The sequence below is a fragment of the Lonchura striata genome, chromosome 4 (assembly GCF_050655825.1).
Source record: "Lonchura striata isolate lonStrDom1 chromosome 4, ASM5065582v1, whole genome shotgun sequence".
Classification (NCBI taxonomy): domain Eukaryota; kingdom Metazoa; phylum Chordata; class Aves; order Passeriformes; family Estrildidae; genus Lonchura; species Lonchura striata.
The window spans coordinates 33097302-33115061 of record NC_140706.1 but is presented as its reverse complement, the minus strand read 5'-3'; the positions used below and the strand labels follow the sequence as shown (position 1 = coordinate 33115061).

At 39.9% G+C, this 17760-nt stretch overlaps 1 protein-coding gene across 39 annotated transcripts in view; it reads left to right on the top strand.

Moving 5' to 3' along the window:
- The window catches only part of TENM3 (teneurin transmembrane protein 3), a 1286597-nt gene that overhangs the window by 872888 nt on the left and 395949 nt on the right, over positions 1-17760 (top strand). For 2 of the 39 annotated variants that reach the window (XM_085578796.1, XM_085578779.1), the window contains exon 1: positions 5904-6058. The exons of 31 other annotated variants lie outside the window; for them this stretch is intronic. The gene's annotated coding sequence lies outside the window, so the exon portion shown is untranslated. Of the gene's footprint in view, positions 1-5903; positions 6059-6418; positions 6616-6651; positions 6673-17760 lie in introns of those variants that run through there. 6 more of the 39 variants (XM_085578780.1, XM_085578781.1, XM_085578802.1 and 3 more) reach the window with 4 other exon arrangements.

Here is a 17760-nt window from a genome sequence, read left to right as displayed (position 1 = left end):
AGAGATTGCTTAAAACTTTTCTTTTTTCAGCTAGAGGGATTAGTTCAGTGCAGCTTTTTTAATTAAAGAAACTGTATATTTTTCAATGTAATTTAAGGCTGTACAAGAAGGCCATCAGCATTCATAACTTAGTACTGTTACCTGCAACGAAGCCTAGCCTTTCATTTTACATTCATAAGAAGAAATCACTGTTAAGATTTTTGAGGGTTAAAATATGATGATTGGCCCTGCAATTGAAAGAATCACAGTTACCCATTGTCTCCTAAGAGTTTTCTGTGAAAGAACTTCAGTTTTCCTCTTATTTATCTGGGCTTTCCTAATTAAATCTCGGATATCAGAGTGGTGGTTAAAAATATTCTGATGTGTGGAAATAGAACTGAGTATATTTTTTCCACAAAAAAATTAATGCATAAATATTGCCAAATATTAAAAGGCATCTACAGAAAATGACTGTAACATCACCACGTCTGTATCAGAACAATATTTCCACACAACAGATTTTCTAGATATGTAACTAGTGCCTTTATTAATAAGTAATAATATGCAAATAACTGACACATGTTCATGATACCTAAAATGGTCAGTTTGTATGTATAGCTGTAGATGTAGATGTGTGTTTATGCATATATGTGTGTGTATGTATGTCTGTATTCATATAGATACACATAGATTTGTATATTGATATACACACAGATATATTTTTCAGCTCAGAGAGTTGAATTTACAGCACAATTTAAACAAGATTAATAGCTAAAACCTTCAAATGTTTCAAATAAGGCCCATATGGTGATCACTTTACAAAGCATACAGGGACTGTGCTTAGGTTGCAACATACACATTTCCAGCTAAATTCCATGCCAGATCAATTAGAAACAGTTCTCCTGAGCAGACAGGAACAAACACAGATTGTTACCACTCCACTGCCTGAACTCTTGTCTTCCAGGAATGAAAGCAGTCATCCTGAATACAACATATTTTACTACTAACAGCTTAAGATTTTTTTTTTTTTTAACTAGTAGTATTTTAATAAAATCTTGTTATTGGCACATCAGAGCAATTAACATCCAAATTATCACAATAAAATAAAAGATTGTTATTAGAGCTTTTGGTTAGAGAGGTATTTTTCTCAGACTGCATTTGTTAGTGATGTCTTCTGCTAGAAGGCGTACATGCCACAGGAGAAGAAGAAAAGGAAAGAACCAGACAACAGAAAAGCACTTTTGGTTTATTTTTTTCCTCATGCAGTGTGCTTTTCTTTAAATCACCTTTTCTGTACATTTCCTAAATCTGAACAATTTTCTGGTGGAGTTTCTTGTCATTTTTTAAACTACATCTTTTAGCTAGAAAGCTAGAAGGGAAAACAAAAATGTTTATTATGACTATGAAGTTTAGGTAAAATAAGGCCTCTTTCTTCTTGTAAATATCATAAATTCTGAATGGGTCCTAATTATATAAACTTCCGTATGTACATATAAGGTCTGTATGTTGACTTCTGAATTGCTATAAATATTCTGCATTCCTTCTGTTAAAGAAAAATATGGATAGTTACCCCCAGCTGTAGTTACTGGGAAAGTGTTATACCAGCAAACACAAATCTTACATTTTTCATGGCCTTGTGTACTAACTCATACAATGATGACAATAACGGTGCTTTGTGATGGCTCCTACTTATGAATACAAGGTGATTAAAATGATTATGTGCTTCGGTTTAGGGCCATAAGTTTAGCTCAGGCAGTAGTTCCTAATGCAGTATTAACACTATATGAAAGGCATTTTTGTATTCCAAATCGTATGCAAACTCCTTCAGGTTCTTTCCTGAGGACCCAATGAAGAGGGTCAGCAGTTTTGTGCAGCTGAAGTGCATCATTTTCACCAGAGGTCAGCGTCCCATATAGCTTTGTTTTATGCAGTGGAACACAAACTAATGTAGTGGAAAAGCATGACCCCCATTTAAAGGTTGATTTGTATGATAATCAGTACATTTAGTGGCTTCAAAATGAACGTGTGTAAGGCCCTATCTTGCTTTAATTAAGGTAATTAAGACATATTTCCCTCTGCAGACAGCTATTTAATTTTATGGCTTTGTCAGTGATCAGATTAGAATATTTGTTTTACAATTTTACCGCAACTCGATACTCGGGGAAAAAGTGCCTCTCGATCTGCTGCTGGCGGTGAGACGGGCGACTCGGCGCAGCCCTTCCCGCGGAGCGAGCCCGGCGCAGCTCGCGTGTCCGCGGCCGCTCCAGCCCGGCACTTGCGCCCCCGCGCACCGGGGCTTCCCCTGACGCCGGGGCTGCACGGTCGGCCCCTTCTTCCCAAAGTTTCCCCGTTGCCACAGAGGACGGGCGCGGTTCTCTCCGGGGCTAAGGGCAGAGCGTGGTCACGGAGGATCCGTCACCTTCTGACCCGGCCCCGCTCCGGTCCGCGCCCGGCGCGGCGCGGGGGCTGCCCGGGCTCAGCCATCCCGCCCGGGCAGCCGGGGAGGGAGCGGGGCGGCTCCGCCGACAGCTCGAGAGCGGCAGCTGGAGCGGCTGCGAACTCGTCCCTTCGCGGGGCTTGCACAGGAGCAGGAGCCGCGGAGCTGGCCGCGCGAACTGATGGGGACAGTTGTTTCCATGTGATGACCAACCAGCAAGACTGAGTCGAAATGAGGACTTTTTTTTTCTTTTTTTTTTTTTTTTTTTTTTAATTAGAGCTGTGATTATGAAGTATCTTGACACAGGGCAATGCTGCTAGTTGTTTCCGTTACGTAGAGGCAATCCCTACCTAGCTGCATTAAAGCGCATCTTTACTCTTACCCCGAAGGAAAATGGGTGGTTAGAGACAATTTCGTCCTCCATGAGCTGTAGATCCAGGACCGTTGTCAATGCACAGATCTTGAGATCTGTTTTTTTCAGACCTGCGAATATCCTGAAGAGTGGAGTCCTGGAGCCAGAAAATGCCGAAAAGCCTGGCAAAACCCGAGTTACCGTTCAAGTACGGAAGGACAGGTTAAGAACAGTTTAGGGAGTTTGCAAAGAGCGTGACAATGTCTTGAATGTGTGTCGTCTTTCGGAGTTACTGGTAGATTAGTACAGGAGCCGGCATGTCTCTCGCCAGAGGACGTCCTGCTCTTTTCTCTCAGTATCACCTACCGTCCAAAAAGATTTACTTATAGTCCCATCTGAAAAAAAAAATATCCCTAAGTCGATGAGGAACGCATACCCTTTTGTTCTTTCTGTACTGACATAGTGAATTTACTAGAAATCCAAAAAATCCAAATGAGTAAGGAATGGCTTCCGTGTAATTTTAGAGAGTTTAGTAACATTTAATAGTTGACATTTGAAAGATAGTTTCCTACAAAGCTCTAACTCAGATGTGCCTGCACACTTTTCAAATTTGCTTAATCTCGGAAGGCTGAAATTTAATTAAATTTTGGTAAGCCTAGTAATGCTACTTCAGTGATGTCCAAGTTAAGAGTGGCAAAATAACTTGCTCTGAACTTCAAATGTGTATCAATAAGTAGTTAACTTCTGTTGTCTATCCAGTAGGCTTTACACTAGATAACATAATGTTATCTTTCTATTTATAATAAAGCTGTATCTTAACTCAGTGTATTTGAGGGCAGTAGAAAGTTCAAAATTGTACTAGATTAAAAGATTTAGCAAAGGTATTGCAAATGGATGTAGTAGTGCAAAATACAGTGCTTAAAAATTGCAATTGCAAAACATAACTTTAAATATTTTGTTCGTACTATAAGCCAAAAGAAAAAAATTGTAAGTAAAACCCTGAGTCTACAAGATTAGCTTGTAGTTTAGCCAAAATGCTATTTTGTATAATATGCAACAACAATTACAGCATGTGGTGTATGTTCAGGTTTGATTGTTCCTGTGTGCCTAGCTATAGGCGTTTTGTAACAATTAATTTTGTGCAATTCACATTTTTACACTTCGAGTGCTGTCTTGTAAGGGCTAAACTCTTTGTAGGATATTTTATTTGAAAGACAAGGTCATGATGATTCCAGTTCTACCTGTGTTGTCTGTGCACTTAGTTGCACAGAACACTCTCTCTAGGTCTCTGTGGCTCCTACTTTTTGAAATGAAATGCCACCACTTCAGAGCCATCCACCAAGTCAATAGAGAGTATTCATTTAAATCCATTGGTTTAGTTGTTGTATCTTTAAAATACTTTTGCAAACCTCTGTTTAAAAGTAGTTACTTTTATTACAACTTTTCTGGGGATGAAGACACATCATTGCCATTATAAAATACTTTTTTTTTCCTCTTCCTTTCAGTACGCTCAATATTATTTTAAGTCAACACATTGACTGTTGACTTAAAAAGGCTTGAAACATTTGTGGTTTTCTATTGCACTTGCTGTATAACGGTGCTGTGTGATGCTGGCTCTGTGTGTGTGGTACCTGCTGTAATTCCCACATGCTGACCTCAGCACTGTCGAATCAGTTTATATACCCAGGCACCTTGTCTCTCGGGTCGAGCCTAGCAAAGTACAAAAGGAAAGAAAAACACAGGAGTAAAACACGGGCATGTGAGAGAAAACTGCTGGACTGATTATAGATGGCTCCCTCGCAATGCCCGTTGGTTACATCTGCAGTAACGTTTCCACGATTAGGAGGTATTTCCAGTTATTTCAGGACATAGGAATACAGGGATTTTCTTTGGGAACGTTTAAGATAACAAAGTCGTGCATCTGTCATTACAAAGTCAGAGATGTGGTGGATAAAGTTAGGAAAATCAAAGTACTGCAGTGGGTAGCCGGCTAAACGTTCAAAGCTGCTCATCTGTCTAACTTCTCCGGGTGTTTCGCATCTCGTGTGTGAAACGCCTTTGAGTTTAAAAGGGAAGGATAAAGGCGTAAAAAGAAAGCGGTCCTAGATAGGTAGGTAGGTAGGTAACATCTCAGTATGCGAAAAGTTACAGCTACTACTTTGAGCCGAGAGGTTGCTGAGGAGTCAGGGAGAAAAATAAGCAGGAGCGCCTTTGTACACCACGGAGAAATGGCTTTAAAAGCAGATGTTTAAGCTGTAATCAGGTCACTCGGCACCCGGCTCCCGCCCAACTCCGAAAATTGCCGGGGTGCGGCGGAAGGGCCGGGCTGGGGGGTGCTGCGGTACCCGTGCGAGGGGCGGGCTGCCGGGCCGGGGAGCGCCGCCGGCACCCTCCGGCCTTGCCGGGCGGCCGCGCCGCGCCGCGCCGCGCCCGGGCTGCCGGCAGCGCCGAAGAGCCTCGGCGGGCGGGTGCCCGCCGCGCCGGCTCTGCGCGGCCGGGCGCGGTGCGCTGCTGCGAGCGAGCTGCGCATTATTTCCCCAAATTCTTTCCCGCCCCGTATAAAATTAAATAGGTTCCCGCGGAAAACAAAATGCAGCAGAGGGATGCTTTATGCCCTGCCGGGTGGAGGGAACGCGCAGCGGAGCCGTGTAAGTTCATTAGTGTTTGCAATCAGGAGCACGCAGACACCCTCATCAGGGCAGACAGCGGCCAAGAGCCATTCATCAGCCTGAAGTGCCGCTCGCGGATGACCCCTAAATCACCGCCGGCGTCGTGGATGCGCTGATTAGGCTCAGCGTGGGAGCCGCGCCACGGCACTCCATGCGAGCGGCGGGGACGGGGGGGCAGCAGGCTGAGGGTTCGCAGCCCGGTGGGTCGTGTCCTGGCCCGGGGTGGCGCAGGGAAACACCGGGGTCCTCGGCCGGGTCCCCCGCGCTACGGCGAAAGTAGGTGCTGGCGGCGGCGGCTCCTCCCCGCGCTCCTCCTCCCCCCCCGCACGTCGCTGTGCGCGCACCTTCGCCCTCCCCTCCCGCAAGAAGAGGGGCCAAACTCCCTGCCCGCCCGGCGGGGGAGGAGGCGGGGAAAGTGAGCTCCGCGGGACGCGTAAGCTCCCGCGGCGCGGGGCGCGGGCAGCAACTCGTGGCCCTCCCCCCGCCCGGCCCCCGGCCCTCCCCTCGCTCCCGCCCGCCCTCCGCTCCCGCCCGCCCGGCCTGACAAAGTGCCGGCGTGCGCCGCTCTCCCCCGCGCCGCTGCCGGGGCGCGGAGGCGGCGAGGCTCGCGGCGTGCCCGCGGTAAGTGGCGCGCTGCGCTCCGCGGCTGTCCGGCCGGCAGCGGGGAGCCGGGGCCGCTGCCCTCCGCCTGGATGAGAGCGGGCTGGGGGCCGGTGCGCGGGGGCCGGTGGAGGTTTTTGCGGCCCTCCGTCCCTCCCTTCCCCGCCTCCCCCATGGTGGCACCGTTGGCGGCGGGACTTTCGCCGGGCGGTGGGCGGGAGTCGCGGGGCGCCCCGGGACGCGCGGCTGCGGCCGGAGCGCGGCCCCAGGTCGGGCTACGCGGGAGCGGGGGAGCAGGAGGATGGGGCCGGAGACGCAACTTAATGTGGAAACTCCGCGGTGCCGGGCGGAAAACTGAGCGGGGGGGATGGGAGGGGTTTGGGTCTGGCGGCAGCGCTGCGCGGCCTCGGCCTTGGAGCGCGGTCTGGGGCCGCTGGTGTGCGCGCTCCCGGGGGGCTGAGCGCGCTCCCGGCGGCGCGGGGCGGCGGTGGGACTGGGCTCCGCAGCAGTTTCGGCGCTTTCTCAAGTCGGCATCCTCACTTCTGGAAGATAAACCGAAGTGTCCGCGCTTCTGTCCGGTGAGCGCAGGCAGGGGCGCGGGCGGAGGCGCGGAAGCTCGCCCGAGCAAGTTGATGGTGGGTTTGGAACTTGGTGTTTGTTACCTCGGGTGTGCGGGCGCGGGGCGCTCCCGCCGGGTCCGGCGGCCTCGGGCAGCGCGTTTGTCAAGCGGCGGCGGGCGGTGACAGGCTGCCGGGTGGTCTGTGCTCCAGAGCTGCTGCCGGGGCTCTGCCTGCTCTCCTGCTAAAGGACGGGGCTTCTTAGGCTCGTATCTGTAATGGTGTAGTCAGTAAACTGCAGTGGAAATCGTGTTACTGTGCGGCGAAAACACATGGCGACCAAAGAAATTGTGTGTCGCCGTGGTTTGGGGAGAGAAGGGGGTGGTCTCCCCCGCGAAATTCCAAACATTGCTGGTGTCTGGTGAGATTTTTCTTCACGTGTACGTAGGAAGCAGATCCACTGTTCTGTGGACTTCAAAGTTTTATGTTCTGAAGTTGCTTTTAAGCAAAGTAATGTAAAAAGAGAACATAGCCAAACTCCCATCTTGATGTGCTTACAGACTTAAAAGTTTTTTAATAGGAGCAGTTTCCATAAGGTATCATGTAGATGTAGCCTCCTTTAAATGTTTAGATTTAAAATATTTTGATAAGAAAACTTTGGCAGTTTTACTTTTCTACTTTCTAAATATCATGTGTCTCTTAAGCTAAATCTTAGTTCAATGCTTGTTTAAATTTATTTGACTGTTACCCCTGCATTTTATATATACTTCCTCAGGCAAAGTATTTTGCTTCATACCACTGAAGAATTGTAGTGAGATTCTGTGGCTGTGTGGATCCTAAAATTCTGTCTAGTAAAGAATAAATTGAGCTATAAATGTTGCTCATCTATGGCCTTAGAGAAAAGTTAATTGTAAAACACTTGAAGACACTCTGAAAAATACAACTGCTCTTCCCTTCTAAAATAATCCATGTGCTATTCAGAATTATTATTGCACTCACATCTAGGAGATTAATTTAATATTGTATGCAGGGAAAATTTTTCATAAAATGTACTTTTATATAAGAATAGTTTGGAAGAAGGGCCCCTATGTAAATGTGAATATGCATGAAAATTGTATCACTTAAATTTTGGAAAAATATAACACGTTGAGAAAAATATTACCTTACCTTACAATTCTGAAGCTTTGCTACTGTGAACTTGCTGGGTTCTTTTCAATAGTCTAGGAAATTAGGGGAAGGAAAAAAAGCCAACAGTACAGAAATATTGGATGCATACATCTGATTAAAAATGGAAAGGGGTTCAGTGGAGTGAACACTGAGATAAAAGATGCTGTTTGGTGTAAGAAATACTTGACCCCACTGAGATTCTTTTGTTTAATATGTTTTGAGGAAAAACAATCCAAAATAACATTCATAATCCAGTTAGCAGGTTAAGACTGGTACTTCAGTCAAATCTCTTAGAGCTGGGAGTAATTATTCTCTGTTTAAATGAAAAAAAGAGAAGAAAATGATATATTAATAGAAACTAGATTTAAAGTTACAAATGAGCACACACACAATGGCTGCTGTAAAAAAATCTGCTTTATAAAAGTCCCATAAAATACTAGAAAATAAAGTAATAACCTGGAAGTATTTTTTGTCCTCTCCTTGCCCCAACAATTAACAGATTATAGTCTCGGCTTAGTAAGATACTCAGAACCATTACCTTCAGTTAAAATCAGTGAGCATTGTGCAGACTCATGTCCCTGTAGATTGATGCAAAAACTCCCACTAACTTGCATCAGTTTTGGATTAGGCCCAATAAAAGCTGAGAGTGCCCAGTAACTCGGAGGATGAGGTGCTGTTTGTGAAGGGGCATTGTGCTTTACAGACATAAAAGACCAGAGATGCTACTAAGGCTTCAGGTCAGAACTATTCTTATATTTATAGTGATACTGTACTTAATGCTCTGTTTCTATTATTGAAAACTCATCTCTCTGTCAGTGTGCAACAGAAACTATAACATTCTTATAGAGAAATCTTAAAATATTTTTTTTTTCAAAATGTTACGCAAGTAAGTTGCGCTTGTGTAAGATTTAGAGGCTGATTTGAGCTATACTGGTACTACATATTAAATATTGTTAATAAGATGAATATATCTATATAATTTTTTTCTGTTAAGAACTATTTTACTGTAGAAAATTAATTCTATTAAATGAATACATTGTTGGGTTTACTGTTTTAGTGGTATGTAGTGATAGTGTGGCTATCACCTGCAAGACTGCACAGTATCAAGTGCAAAAAATGTTACCAGAAACAATTTTAGTGTGTTTATTAGAAAATCCTTGGTTTGATTAAATAAATGTTTTATCCTAGGCTAATTAGTTAAATAAGTAAGTCCTTTCAGGATACCTGCATGCGATTCTTCTTAGACTGAAGAGTGTCATAAAATAAACGCTTTATCTTTCTAACAGAGTAGTATTATTTGCAGTTTTAGCATGTAGAAAACAGGGACTCAGAGTTAGGGTTGGGGTTCACACAGTCAGATGAACAATTAAAAGAAAGCCCTAAACATTTAAATTTTTGGAGGTAACAGAGGCTTTAAAGAAGTTACCATTGTAAAAAAGTGCCGCTTTAACAGCCTTTCCTTACCTCTAAAACTGATTAATTGCTGTGTCTTATAAAACCTGATTTATTTCATACTTTTTTCATACCAAGCATTACCATTATGAAGCTCTCCTTATAAGTGAGATTAATGTTTCTGAGCAAAGAAGTGGTTTGGAGGGCTGCATTCATTTTGAGTGCTATTCTAATCAATTTTAGATACAGCATTTCACAATGTATCAGTCTGCATCCGAACCTGCCTTATTATGTGGAATTAACTTGTTAGTGATTGATAGGAAGCCTGCTCCATCTCCAGAGGTGATTTGTTAGAAAACAAGTGTTACAGATTCCAGGAGTTAGAGTACAGGGTCAGGCAACTCCGGTGCCCATTCTGTGGCCTGACTGAAGCTCAACAGAGAAGTTAGAACTAAATGCTGTGTGTTTTTTTTTTTTTTTTTAAGCTAAAAAATCCAACAAACCCCAAAAATCCTAAACCCCAAACTTCTGTTAAATGAGGTTCCTTACAGTGGTGTTTGGCTTCACAGACAGTCTGAAGTGACAGGTATGAGGCAAAGACAGCGTCTTTGTGCATCAGTATGTGCTGTTACAGTGCATGTCTCCTGGATTATTTGGAGGAATAGCTTTAGCATTTGAAATCAAAATTCAGAAGGCTACGTTCAGATGACAAGGTGCACACGTACTGGATATTGCTTGCCTAGTTATTGAAATACATGCCAATGCTATTTTTTCCTCTTTTAAAAGTAGCAAAGATTGTACTTGTTTGAATAGCTAGTGAAATATTTGCACAATCTGTCTGTGCACCTTTTGGTCTCAGCTTCACCACTGTTTAATTCTTAACACTAGGCTATGGTCACACGCTACTGCTGGGTGTGATGCATAAACATTTAAAGACCAGGGAAAAATAAGGCTTCCTCAATACTGAGAGAAAAATAAGTTTTAAAAGGGCAAATTTAAAACACATATATGAGAAACCCCTGAAAATTGTAAACAATTCTAAGATATAGGTGTATGCATCTGTTATGAGGATAGTAATTTAAATCTAAATTATAGTCATTTGTGTTTCTTGTAAGATGTCCTAATTGCATTCAGTAAATTTTTAAAGTTTGCATATTGGACTAATTACATTAGACTTTTAGTTCGAGTGTGCATATAAACAGTAACAGAATGTTGCAACTGAAGCATTGCATAAAAGTATTTCTGGTCTTAGGTAGATCAGAAGTAATAAAATTACAAAATGTTTATGAATACCAGGCTCTAAGTGCTCATCACTTTTTAGTTCAGTCTGGCTTTATGGAATAAACATTATTTGTACAGGTTCATTTTAATATTACAACTGAAATAGCTGCTGCTGAACAAATATGAAGGGAATAGTATCTTAAGCATAATAAAATGGAGAGTACAACACGAACTGCATCTCTGATTGCCTTCTTAGATGCAAGTCTGTCTGTGTGTTCTGTACTTTCAACTTATGGGCACTTTACTCTTGTTTTAAAATACATTTTATGCAATGCTGATACTTGGATGACACAAGGTTGAAAAGTAGTTTAAGTCTGGAAGTTTAAGTTTATGCTGTGTGTCTTGCAAAGAAGTGGATGTGCTTTTATAATTTAGACTGAAATTCAACATATAAGTTCAAACCTAGGTGACCTAATTATTTTGAATTTTGCAACTTAAGTCTGTAACAGATTGAGGTTGTTGATATTTCGTGTGTGTTTTTGTAAAATCTACAAAAAAGTTAATTGCAAAAATTAGTGCGTAGATGTAATGAAAGCAAAACAGTAAACTAGAAACTGCAAAGTGATGTACTGAATTCAGTACTGATTAACATACTCTGCAAATCCACTGAAATCAGCAAATTACCTGAATTGTCATGTACTCGTGAGCTGGGAGGCTGTAGTAGAACTTTGTGTTAAAATATCTGAATAACTGAAATGTGTGTTAAAAGTTAAAGTAACTTTAGTTCACTTATACATTAGGAGTTCATGAATGCTAATTCAGTCTTCATGTATAAAGGAAAACTTTTCAACTTGAGAAAAGATGTTTTAAGTTATTTTTGGTTACTTTCCTGACTTTTACATTTTTATCACACTGCTAGTAAATCTTTAAAATGAAAATATTTACATGAACTAGTTATGGATTATAATTATGTGATAATAGAGTCTCAATGCCTCTTTTTCTATTCTCCCCCAACATACCTCCATTCCATCACTAGCAAAATAATGGAATGATTGCAAAAATTTTTACTGCAAAGCAGGTTTGCCAACTTGGTTTACTCTTTCAAGCAATTTATTTTGAAAGAAAGGAAAATATCTTTTATAATGATGGTCTAAAATCTGTATTCTATAAACCTTTAAAATTTGAAATTTTTTTGAGTTAAGATCTACATGTGTCTTTTGCATCTGAATTACAAAAGTCAAATTGCAGCTTGCAAAAATCTTAAGATATGACTTCAATTTTTCCTGTAACAGCATAGAAAAATATTCAGAAAAGCAGCAGTTATTATTGTAAAAGCTGTCTTGGCGTGGAACTTAGAATGTGTTGTGTTGAAATCACTTGTGCTGGTGGTGTTATTTTTCAATATTGTATTGAATTTCTAATAGTATTCTTGACAGCAGTTAAGCCAACGTACAAAGGAGCAAATGTGTCTTATTTCCTTATTTGAGTCTTGACAATTCTTAGTGTCTTAAGAAAATTGTCAAGGGTAAAATTAATAAAATATGGATTTAAAGCATTTTTCTTGGCAGGACTTGAATAGAAAGTTGCATGTGAGAATTTTTAGAGGAGGGGGAAAGAAATTAATCACCTCCATGATTTATTATAATACAGCAATAGATTCCTAAATCATAGAAGTCCTCGATACACTTTGATTGGTTCATGGAGGGGGGTGACTATGTAGTGGTTGAAGAAATCATCATTGCTAATAAGTGTTACTTTAGATTAGCAAATGAAAGACTGCATAGTCCTTCAAAGGCCTTATCCATTCTCATTATAATCCTTTGAACATTTGTCTGACCTTTCTAAAGAAATTCTACAGGAACTTTATGCTTAGGGTTCCACATAAATAAACTGACCAGCACTTGTCTCAAGAAGTTTGTTATCTAATGACAGGAGCAATAATACATATTTTAAACTAAAATATATCAAATCTTACTTGCCACAGCAAATTGTTAATTTATTTTAAAATATCACAATGTAATGCTTGAGACTAATGAGTGTAAAGCAGCTTTTTAAAAGCAAATAATATCACAGTTCTCTAACAAAAATCTAAAACCAAATTGTATTGCTAATATTTTTATGCTAAACTTTGTTATGGTTTATATCTATAGAAAGTTGGGGTAGGTGGAGTAGTTTAGTTTTCAAGGCTGAGTGTGTGAGGTTTGTGCAGCTAAGACATGCCCAGTTAAAGCAAACCAGCATAGATCTAGTCACCTCAGGTAGGACATTGCCATTTACCTTCTGGGTCACAACATGTAGAGCTATGTCACAAAACACTTGCAATTTATATTTCAATTTAACTCTTTTTTTTTTTTTTTTTTTTTTTAATGAGCAGTTTACTTATTTCCTTTTGTAAAATACATGGCTTATTTGAATAGGCTTTGGTGCCTCTCAAAAGCATCATGCCACAGATGGGTTTTTTCCATTAAAAGAAAAAGCCTTTTATTCTATTAGTAAACTTGGCAAAGCAGAAAATAATTCATTTTATTAAATCAGTTTTTTTTCAAGAATGACATTCTTTATTCATACTATTGAATATATTAAACTATTTGTCTCCCTACTCCTTTTCAGAGAGATTCTTGATTTCAGTGTCAAAAGGTTGAGTGGCAGCATCCAAACCTATGCAACTGGAACTGAGGAAAGATACTATATCCCAACAAATCAGCTGGTTGAAATCTTGGTTACAAGTTGGGAGCGTCTGTGTATTTAGCAACAAAGGCAGAGTCATTGAAGTCTTAACATTGAGGCAGCAGTAACTAAATTACCATTTGTTCACCATTGTTCACATACTGGAAGGCAGAAGTGTTTTATTTTTAAAGCAATGAAGGAACTGGAGAAATGATGGACCTCTGCAAATGATTGAGCTTAGTCCAGACAAATAAACAGGTAATTGAGAGTGCTGAGGAGTTCTAGGTTGCATTTGGTATATCAGACTGATAAATGCAAAATCCTCAAATTTGATTTTTCTTCATCCATGACTAGTTAGAAAATTAAAAATTTAGGCAGAAAAGAGCCCTTTCATATTTTATGGTACGAAGTATTCTTTTCCATATCTTGCTTTGCAGGTAATATGCATACATGCACATATGTTTTGGATTGCTTAATCTTCAATATTATTGCTTTGGGTTTGGTGTAAATTGATGGCAGATGAATGAAAAGCTTTCCTGGCAGATTTTTTTTTATAATATAGATGTATATCTTCATGTGCACGTACTTTGGCTACTCAATACTAACTTAGTAAACATACAGTACACATTTATAGGAGGATTTATCCTTTTTCCCTCATTTGTCTGTCAATTGCTGAAGTTTGCGATTTCAACACAGGCCAGTGTGTTGGGAGGTGTCAGAAAAGCTTAGGGTCTGAAGTCCACAGTGACATCTCAGTGAGTGCTGGGAGCAGAAATGCTCATCACCTATCAAGAAGTTTTTCAGTCCTCTGTGTATTGATAGAGTATGAATAAAAGACCCACCTAGTAATCCAATCTCTCTAAAGGTATGGTAACTCAGAAATACAACTATGAATGACTGTGCTCTACAGGAAACCTGCAAGTATTAAGTAATTAGAAAAGCTGGGGTTTTATTTTCTTTCTTGAGTGAAGAGTATCTTGGCATGAAAATGAAATATCAGCTCTTACTTAGCATGAAACAGTTGCAATTACATATAGAAATGTTTTAAGTAGCTTAAAAATGCACAGCAGCTTTTATTATTATTTTGATAATTTAATGTTAATTGTGGAGTGATATAGGGTTAATGATATAAAATGTTAGCACTTCTAATGATATGTTTAAGAACAGTGCAGACATTAAATTCAGTAAACTGTATATGTGGGCCTCATAAATAAGTGCTGAATTATAATACAAAGCACACCATGACCAAATTAATTAGTATGTTTAATCTAGTGAATTCCAGCTAGGCTGCATATAATATGGACATGTATTTAATTCCTAAATTTAATATTAGCTGCATAAGTCAACTCTAACTTAATCAGTGCAGATCAGTAATAGAAATGTAATATATCTGGGGTTTTACATAAGCTTTTCTCTTTAAATAAGATGTTTTAACACTGTTTGAGGTTTTAAATATTGTAATTTTAAAAACGTATATGCTTCCTGTGTTCTCCCCATAATTTGTTGTCATCACGAGGTAGAATTCCTGAGGTCCAAAATAAAATATTCATTCAGTCAAAATGGTGATGCTCATTAAAATTCATTCAAGGATCTAGGGCAGAATATTTTGTATTTGTTTATTTGATACAAAATTTACTATTGGTTGCTTTGCTGTAATTATTGTTATATCAGATTTTACTTGAGTTAAAATGCCAGTAGAACAATCTTGATTTTTCATTTGAAAGCCTTACTTTTCAAAGAAAGTGCAGAATAAAAGACTATTTAATTTTTTAATAACCTGTGAGTACTTCAGTTTTTTTCTTGAAAATTACAAGTGTTAGATTTTTATCACGTGAGCCAAAGGACATACAGATTTTCTTGAACTCATCTTCTGAATTCTTAAATGTGAGTTTAGGATAGAAATAGGTGGTTGGGTGGTATTGAGTCCAGTTTTGAAAACCTCTAAATAATCTGTTCAGTTGGCAGTTTCAGGGATTTCAATGAGATTTTGTAGTGAATAGGCATTGTCCCTGTGATCAGTGCTCTATAGGCTTAGGTTCATTGCTTTCAGAGGAAAGTCTGAGAATAATCAGCATGGGTTTTCTTCCTTTTTTTTTCTTGATACGGGATTACACACTCTGCCTGTAACCTTTGATATAAATCTACCTTTGCTTTGTGTACTTTTTTGGTAAATACTTGAGTAGAAATGAGTTGATGAACTGCTCAGTTTTTATGGAGAGCCCATAAAGCACAGAATGGGCTGACTGCACTCTGGTCCTCAGTCAAACCTAAATACATTGTTAAATGTATTTAGGATGATTTCCACCCCCATTCCCAGCATTTGGAACAAGCAAATCCAATAACTGTTTATTTGCTGAAGCTCACAAAGGAGTGCACTTGTCCGAAGGGGGCCCAGTGAGGTTACGCCCGTGCTGCCATGCTAAACACAGCGCTGCCACTTTCCCACGTGCTGGGACACCGTCAGCCACGTGGCTTCATTCCTAAGGGGCTCCCTTATGGCATTTTCCTCTGTACTGATTCATGGGACTCCCAGACAATTCTTGGGCATGGTTTAACAGTTAACACCAGAGATGTATTTATTCTGGGGACCATTCCCATTAAGCACTTTGCTTCCAGCTTCCTAATGTAGAGGTTAAGACTTGTTACTAGCATAGACCTGATTTAATTATACCAGCTTTAAGCAGAGTTTTGGACAAGATGACCTCCAGAAGTCTTTTCCAACCTAAATTATTGTGCCATTCCAAGCCTTTTGATTGCACTTTTTGCAGTCCTTCTTGGGGGTGTTGAATTTACTATTTGAGTGTCATACCTGAATTCAGTGTTGCCAATGGTAATTCTATTGACTACACTTCCAAAAATAACTGTTTAATAGGCTCGGAAGTGAAATAATCATATTTGTGTTTTAATCAGTTTAAATGAACAAATGTTAGTGTTTTATAACCTGATGTGGGAGTAAGATTTTTTCCACCCTGCTTGTGTAAGATTGTTCCTATTAAGTTAAGAAGAGGATTTTTGGGAGTGGACAAGCATAAAGAGGACTCTTCATGTTAGAATCATTGTTAGGTGCAGTACGTTTTCCTGTGCTAGAAGCTTGATACAATTAATTTAGATATTAAGTAAAAACTAGCTTCATTTTAGTCTATACACCTGCTAATTATTGCATACTGCTAACCTGACAGAATTTAAGTTTGCTGGTTTATAATAAGTGCAAAATAGATAGCAGTTTATGGGCAGCATCATGCAAGAAAACCAGATTAACAGCTTTTTTTGTTAAGGTTTTTATTGTGAAACTGGATTAGAGATGATATTAACTGATTTGTTATGAGAATTAAATCTGTTGGAGTCCTTAAAAGTTTTTATTTTCCTGTGGTTGGTTAAAGAATATACAAGAGTAACAAGTTACAATGCTAGTTTTAAAAATATTAATTAAAAAAGAAATAAAGTCCACTAAACCATCACTCCCATCACTTCTTGTCTGTGAAGAGGCTTTGCTTATATTTAGCCTAAATGAATGCTACATCACCAGATATCACACTGAGCTCTCATAAACCCACTTGCAATCCTGTATGGGCTGTAGTTCAGTGAGCCCAAGAGGCTGAATGAAAGCTGAGGGAGGTTTCTTTGCAGGACCTTTTTGCAGTACTTCAGTGTCATACCCACTCCATGGAGGAAAAGGAATGAGGCAGCCTCTAAGGGATCTTGTCTGCCTGGGATTAGGCACCCAAATGGGCTATCTTTGTGAAGGTCTTTAAGGCATGTCATGACCTTCTCCCCACTGCTTTGAAAGCTGGACACTTTCTACAGTAGCTCTGCTTTGAGGTGCCTGAAGCATAGTCTCACTTTAGTGATTTAAGCTAAATAGGTGGCATTTCATACGTGCTGTCTCAACCAAAACTGCATCAACAGCCATGAAATAATGTAAAAATAATGTGGAAGTTAAGGGTTTCTTTGACTGGAAATAAAGTAATTATTTTCAGGTTTTCTTTTTTAATAATGATTTTTAATTAATATTTTTAATATTACAACTGAAATCAATTTATAGGTGTTTGAAAACTGTTGTTTCGTCAATGGTTTGTAGGTTGAATATTGTCCCCAGGTTAAAATAGGACCTTGATTTCTACATTAACATACAGGAACAGCATATTAGAAGCATTTGTTGCTTCAAATATATAGAAGGTTTCACGTTTTTATTATTGATTGCATTGATACTGCTTCAGGGAAAAAGCTTTATACATTATTTAGTTATAAACAGATAAGCACTGTATCTACTGATATTTTGAGTATTTTTGTTAAATGCAATTCAAACAGTTTTAAATTAAAAATTTTCAAAAATTGAGTTAACTGCATATAACTGTTAAAACTGTTCTAGCTCACTGGTATTTTCAAAAATGTAACTAGACAGTAGATGTGAACTTTTTTTCCCCCCTCATAATGTTACCAATACATTTAGTTTAATTTCATATCCTACGAATAAAAAGTACCAGGTTTCTAAAAGCTTGGTCTTAATATTTCTTCTTCCTGCTCTCCTGTGCCATTCACATAACTGCTTCACTCAGCCCTGTTACGTTTCTCCCTGATGGCTGAAAATGACTGTTGGATATCAATTTCAGCTTGCAGAAGATGGGTTATACAATTTTTGGGTGACAAGTGCAGGAGCTGTTTGTTCTTTCATCTCTTCTGTGGTGGTTCATAACTGTCTTAAAAAACAGCAAGGTGGTG